The 6875-nt window shown below is 50.3% G+C and overlaps 1 long non-coding RNA gene across 1 annotated transcript; it reads left to right on the forward strand.

Annotated features, from left to right (window-relative positions):
* The first annotated feature begins 162 nt into the window (after positions 1-162).
* LOC142067124 (uncharacterized) lies at positions 163-1580 on the forward strand. The gene is made up of 2 exons (XR_012663910.1): positions 163-672; positions 1208-1580. It is a non-coding gene; the product is annotated as an uncharacterized LOC142067124 (long non-coding RNA).
* Positions 1581-6875: the final 5295 nt, after the last annotated feature.

A 6875-nucleotide genomic window follows, 5' to 3' on the forward strand; every position in this document is an offset into this window, starting at 1 on the left:
GGGCCGGGCCGGGCCCCTCCCCGCCGCGCCGCGCCGCGCCGCGCGCAGCACCGACCTCGGCCGCCGCCCGCGCCGGAAGGGCGGAGCGCCCGGCAGGGCCCCGCTAGGGCTGCCGGTGGCGTTCGCCTGACCCGCGCCGGCGCGCTCGGGCGGGACCCGGCGGGCGGGACTCGGCGGCCCGCTGCGCGGAAGGACCCCGCCCGGAAGCGGGCGCGCCGCAGCGGGCGCCGCGGCTCTGGGGAGGGGCTCAGCCCAGGGAAGGGGGGCGACGGCGCTGCCCTCGGAAATGAGCCCTTTCCTTCCTAAGTAACGCTCTTGCTTCGACTGCGCCGTTAGCGGTATCCTGAAGAAGACGGAATTTGGGGAATTTTCCGTAAGCCCTAAGAGTGAACTCCGTGAGCCCGGCACACAGACTTTGGCGGCCGGAGTCGGGAACTGAGAGACAGGGAAGCCCTTGTTCTACGACTCTAGCCTTGAGGAGAGCTGAGACACTGATGGAAGCAAACGTCCCGGCGCAGAAGCCGCTGAGAACGGGGCGATAAAGTGTATAGTCAAGGAGAACAACTGATTGGGATGCTGACAAGAACTAAAGCAAAGTGCCCTGTACGGGAGCTACCCTCGATATAGCAGTAAAAATCAGGCCCATACGCCGGCAACCGCCCCCTGTCTCTAGTAAGCAAGCCCCTTACTCCCTGAGCACGCGCGGTGAATTAAAAGCGAGCTGTACCTTTACATCGAGGCGAGAAAGCAATGAACCAATTATTAGTTGAGGCGTGTGAATATTAGCTGTGACTGACACATTTAACTGTACAAATGCCTTGCAGTTCCTCGGGGTGGGGTGCAGCTTTGTGGGTTACCACCTAGCACCCATCTTTGCACAAAAATTCATCAAATAAAACGACTCCGCCCTGTGTGGAGTTTGGTGTTCTGCACGCCAGGCGGACGAACCCGCCTTTCGGGGTAACGTTAGTTACCAACGCTGGGCTCTGGCAGATGCCATCCGTGCCGGGCGGGAATGCCTTTCTGAGACTCTGAATGAACAAATATGCGTAACGCTGGCTGGCACCGAGCAATGGAAAACAATGCTCTTTTCTGGGCCTGGATTTTGGGTCTGGGGAAGGGGTTGGGGGCATGTTGGGGAGCTTTGGTGTCTTTTTCAATACAGCAAATACTTGTCCAGCATGTCACAGTATTAATCTTCCCGCAGGTAAATAAGACGGCGGTTTACAGCCACGAAGCACTCTCTGAGCCATGTAGACGTCACACCTGGTGACAGGATTTGTACCGTCCAGCACTATATTCGGAGGGTGGGTGACGGGGTCTGTAGTGAAGCAGGGGCGTTTTGGTGTGTAGCTGTACATAATTTCACAGAGGGTTCAGTTGGGAAGGGACTTCTGGAGGTCACCCAGTGCATGCCCCCTGCTCAAGCAGGGCCACCCAGAGCCCACGTCCCAGGCCCATGTCCAGTTGGGTTTTGACTGTCTCCAAGGATGGAGACTCCACAACCTCTCTGGGCAGCCTGTGCCAGTGTTTGACCCACCCTCAGAGTAAAGAATAAAAAACCCAAAACAAACCAGAAAGTATGTTTTCTTGTGTTCGGGTGGGATTTCGTGTGTTTTCATTTGTGCCCATTGCCTCTTGGCCTGTCGGTGGGCACCACTGCAGAGTGCGTGGCTCCCTCTGCTTCCATACCAGGAGTTCCTGTTCATGCACGTTGATGAGATCCCCCTGAGCCTTCAACAGGCTGAACAGTCCCCGCTCTCTCAGCCTCACGCTCCAGACCCTTCATCATCGCCGTGGCCCACCCTTGGACCGTCTCCAGTATGTCCGTGTCCTGGACACGGGGATCACAGTACTGGACGCTGCGCTCCAGGCGCAGCCTCACCAGCGCTGAGCGACTTCCCCAAGAAGTCCGGGAAAGCGCACCCTGCCAGCACTGAAAGAAGGGCCTGTCCAAGTTAAAAAACAAAATCTCACAAAAATCCCTCCTTCTCAGCTGTTCTTGCCGCAAATCTGGTTAAGTGTGTATACGCTGATGGGTTTAAATGTACTGGATTTGAAATAAACAGGATGCTTTAAGTCATTCTTAAGGAAAGGCTACACAGTTTCACTTGAATCATCCTCACTGAACCGTCACTTGCTTAGGAAGCGTGGCCGTGAAAGAGGCCACGCGCTTGGGGCCGACATTCTGTTACTGCTGGGTAGTATCTAAATCCTTAAGACCGACGCGGGCGCAGGCAACCGCAGCGCAGGCCTTGGCGTTGCTGCGCTGGAAGGGCTGTTCAGCTGCCGGGGGCTGTAGCACAGCGAGAACCGCAGTACAGCTGTAACGTACGACAGACACTGCACAACTTACCTGAGATAAAATTTAAATGATGCGGCGAGCAAAGTGAAGAAAAGCAACTGCACCTCGCTGCTTATAAACAGCTTTTTACCAGAACGCAGCAGTGCCCGTCAGAAATAGCATTTTGCTCAGCTAATTTTACCGCAAAAAAACCTTGTGTTGTGAGGTTCTCGTTTCTTGCCCCTGATTGTATTTGGGCTTTTGGGGTAATACCCAAGTTCAGAACAGCGTCTTTATAGAGGAAGATAAGGCAGCTTCCTACAGGTTCTTTCACATGGGGTCAGTTAAAACGGAAACATGTATAGAACGGAATGATCACGTTTCTTTCCTCTCACTATAATAAAATCACGTACCTGTATTTCTCAGGAGCTGTACTTTACATTCATCCGTAAAGAAGCAGCCTTCCCTAAGGTGCAAGAAGACAAGTATCTGCGTCATCAATGCTACAGGTTTCTTTGAGGCGCAGAGATAAACGCCCCGAATGAAAATTTCTGTCTGCTGGACCCAGGTGATTAAGACGGTTAAGCCACAGAGAAGAAGCCCTGTTATGCTGAGCCATGTGAGAACACAAACTACTTTCTGTCCGTACTGACTCATGGGCGTGTGCAAAATATCGGTGATCTGCAAGTAGTAATCCAGGCACCTTCGGCGAGAAAGAACACCTATCCGTGTTGTAATCTAGGAGAATGTTTCTGAAAGGTCTAGAAGCCAGTATCTAGTGGCTTTCAATTTTTTAAAAAGATGCAGGTTTCTCAAGGCCACACAACCACAGCGTTAGCATATTTGTTTTAGCAAGCGGTGGCCCTGTAGGTCACCGTGTGCTGTGACAAGGTGGTCCTGAGGAGACAGAATTGCTTTTTTAAATTTCCCTGAGATTTGTTTATTTGATATCCACCCAAACCCCAGTGTTAGAACAGTGGGACAAATCTGTATCGTCATAAACAATACAGAAACACCTAAAATCCAATTCCTTGTTGCATGCTGAATGCCTTCGCAGACAAAAAAAAAAAAAAAAAAGGAAAAAAAAAGTCTGACTTATGTTCCCTTTTTCGATCACATCAATTTTACAGGGAAGGTGTTTGCCTCTTCTCCCACCAAAAGCCAAAGATTTGAGCGAAAGGGAGTGAGTGGGGAAAGAGCACAACCAACCTCTTTGGAATTCAGAAATGTTTAGAAAACACCAAGTTTGTCAGTGAGAAGGGATGAAGTAAGAGAATGGCCGGGGAGTGCAGAAGTAGTGTTCTATCGTGTATGGAATAAAAACATTTGGAAGGAAAATGGTTTTCTCCACGTCTTTGTAACTGTGTTGAGAAGCGCACAAAAATCCTCTTCCGTGAGAGCACAGGGCGCCACAGCAGCCCCATGCGTGCTTGATACATTTCATTAAGCCTTCTGTTTGCCAACATCCTCACGAGATATGATCATCCTTTGAGTCTGAGCAGGCCCCTTGTAAATCCAAACAGAAGAATTGCAAGAATGTTCGCTGATCATTTTTTACAATATTTTAACCAGATCTTTCTACACTTGCTGTCGTGGTTTAGCCGGCAACTCAGCCCCACGCAGTCGCTCGCTCACTCCCCCACCGGTGGGATGGGGGAGAGAATCAGAAGGGTAACGCTCGTGGGTTGAGATAAGAACAGTTTAATAATTGAAATAAAACCAACAACAACAACAAAGCAATGGAAAGGAAAACAACGAGAGGCGCGAAACCCGGGGGGGTGGGGGGACGAACCACCGAAACAAACCACAGGCGACGCAGCCGCTCGCCGCTCGCTGCCCGCCGACCCGACGCCGCGCCTCCCCGAGCCGCAGCTGCCCCCCCCCCCTTAATATACTGGTCATGGTGTCACATGGTATGGAATGAACATGCCATTGGCCAGTCGGGGTCAGCTGCCCCGGGCGTGGCCCCGCCCCGCCCAGCCTCCCGCCGACGCGGCAGAGCGCGGGAAGCTGGAAAGGTCCCCGACCACCACAGGCACCGCAGTGAAGAGAATTAACCCCTTCTCAGCCAGAACCAGCACAGAAGCAAACACGGTTTCGGTATTGCCACCTTCCATTCGTGTACTGTTCCTGGATTCAGCCTTCGCTTAGAAAAAGGACTTGTGACCTAAATGGCAAAGCATTTCCCTCTCCTAACTGGCTTTCCAATCCATTACTTCCTCACAGAGATGCTGTCTGCATCTTCCGTAGACTGCGTTTGGTCTGGTGCCTCAAAGGATGGTAAGAAAAGCCGTATTCAGGACAGAAGTCCATACATTTCGGTGCCCTCTCTCACAGCAGCCGGGAGCAGATGCTCACATAAATTTAAGGAGCGAGGTCACGTTTCAGCATAGCTGTCTCTCTCTGTCAGCCGGCTGTACTGCCCACCTCAGTCAGTGACTCAGCCCTCGTTATAAGGCAACTGCAGTTATGCAGGTCTTATAACTAATTCATTAATTTTCCTAATTTCTACACTCAGATAAGAAAGAACAAAAGAAGGAAAGAAGGTAAGGGAGGGAGGAAACGAGGATGGGAGCAAGGGGGAGACGAAGGAGAAGAGAGAAAGAGACAAAAAAGAGAGAAACCCTCATTGTTGGTAAGCCCTCTTAGTCAGGAACACAAAATCTTGAGAGCGGATTATGCAACTAAATGGCTGAAATTCCACCTGTAATGGCCTTCTGCTAAGCTTTGTCTCTCCTAAGTCGTCAGCCTTTAAGTTCTCTACTTGCATTGCAGTACCGCAAAGTCCTCGTAGAGTTAACAATAGCCAGCACCCTTTCTACCTTAATAATATGCTGCTTTTAATTCCCCACAGCCACCTGTTTTCCCTAGCCTCCACTCCACACACCCTCACTCTTCACCATTGGTGATCCGGAGGAAACTGCTGCTGCTTCTGGAGTGATTTAGCAACCCTTGACACAGGAAGTCGGGTCTTTGCCCTTGCAATTGACTCTCCAGCCATACCTGGAAAGGCAATACATGATGTCACTTCAGGAGTTAGAGAATGATTGAAATGGTTATAAAACCAAACTTGGTTAGTCTTTGAGAGCCCTGCGTGAAGAAAGCTGGGCACGAAAGAGATGGATCAATGACAATTCTGATGAGCTCGGTCTAGGGAGCTGTGGGAAGGGGAAGGAAACAAAGGGAGAGCTATGGGAGGGGAGGGGAATTTAGGGAGTTGGAGCAGGTGCTGGGAGCCAGGACTCCTCAGTTCTCCTTTCAGCTCTAGGACTGTGGTAAACTTTGCCAGATACAGTTCCTTACCCATTGTTCCCCACCTCTGTCAATAAGGATGTGGGCCAAAAGGCAAAGAGAGTTCCTAGAGGATGCCAGTACCTATTTCACCAGCCCTGCAAGGCCGGGGCACGTGCATGCCACAGACAATCCGGCAAACCCCAGCTCAATAGTCCAAAGGTCAGAAGTCAGGGACAGAGTTGCTGCAGGAAAGAAATTTAGCAATAGCATGGAGATTGTGCTTATGGTTGCCATAGGACTTGAGCTGGGATTTGCGTATGAGTAAAGGCTGTAAAAAACCCAAGAGCCACATTTACAGTAACATACAAGACTGAGTTTATAATTAAAAGAGAGTTACCTATGGGCGTTGTGAATGGAGTTTTTTAGATGACTTAAAGAATCACCGTCAAAGGTATTAGCAAAATTGGTTTTAAGAAGATATTGTGAAAGTGCGACTTCACAAAGTTCGATGGCAAGTTCACTCTATTAATTACTGCATGGAAGAAACATATAAAGGAAACATGAGTTACACTGGAGTTAAAATGATTCACAGAGAGACCATGGATGCAAAAGGGCAAGGAAGACCCTCCCATTGAGTCATGAGGTTCAGAGCAGAACCCCTTGCTGGCTAAACTCCTGATGGAGCTTAGGTGTGGCCTAGGTCCAACCTTAGTCTCAGACTTGGACAACGTTTTATGTCTAAGGGATTGTACATGCAAAGTTTACGTAACGTTTCATTAGCATCAATTCAACACACAATCAAAGTTACCAGGACAAAATCAAAGTCATCATACTACAAGGTTTTGTGTGATATCAGCTGCTTTCCAAATCTCTGCCCTTGGTGAAAGGTCTCTCTGCCTTGAGCGGCAACCCTGAGAGGTGTCCCAGCTCAAGGGGAGATCACCACCACACATCCACGCTGCCTAACCAGGAGAGCTCAAAGGTGGCTCACTTAGGCTGTCATATTTATGGGATAAAGTGGTTGGCTCGTAGCCAAATCGCGTGCGATGGACAAGGTATGCGTGAGACTCCTTGTACCCACAGCTTTCTTCCTGATAAATGATAAATGATCCTTAGGCAAGGCACCTGCTCTTGATGTGTCAATCACGTGATGGGTGTTCCAAGCTCATATGCACTGATGCCCTACGGTGGCAGTCTGCTGCTTCGTGGGTTTTTAGAGAACAGATTGAAACTAGAGGAGTTCGTGGGCCCGGCTACGGCTCAGGCCTTTACCTTCTCCGCAGCCTGCACCAAACCACCACTGTTGCATTAATAGTAGGAGTCTGAGGAGTGGCAAGGTTCAGACAGGACCCCCTTG

This window comes from Phalacrocorax aristotelis, chromosome 21, assembly GCF_949628215.1.
Source record: "Phalacrocorax aristotelis chromosome 21, bGulAri2.1, whole genome shotgun sequence".
In the NCBI taxonomy this organism is placed as follows: domain Eukaryota; kingdom Metazoa; phylum Chordata; class Aves; order Suliformes; family Phalacrocoracidae; genus Phalacrocorax; species Phalacrocorax aristotelis.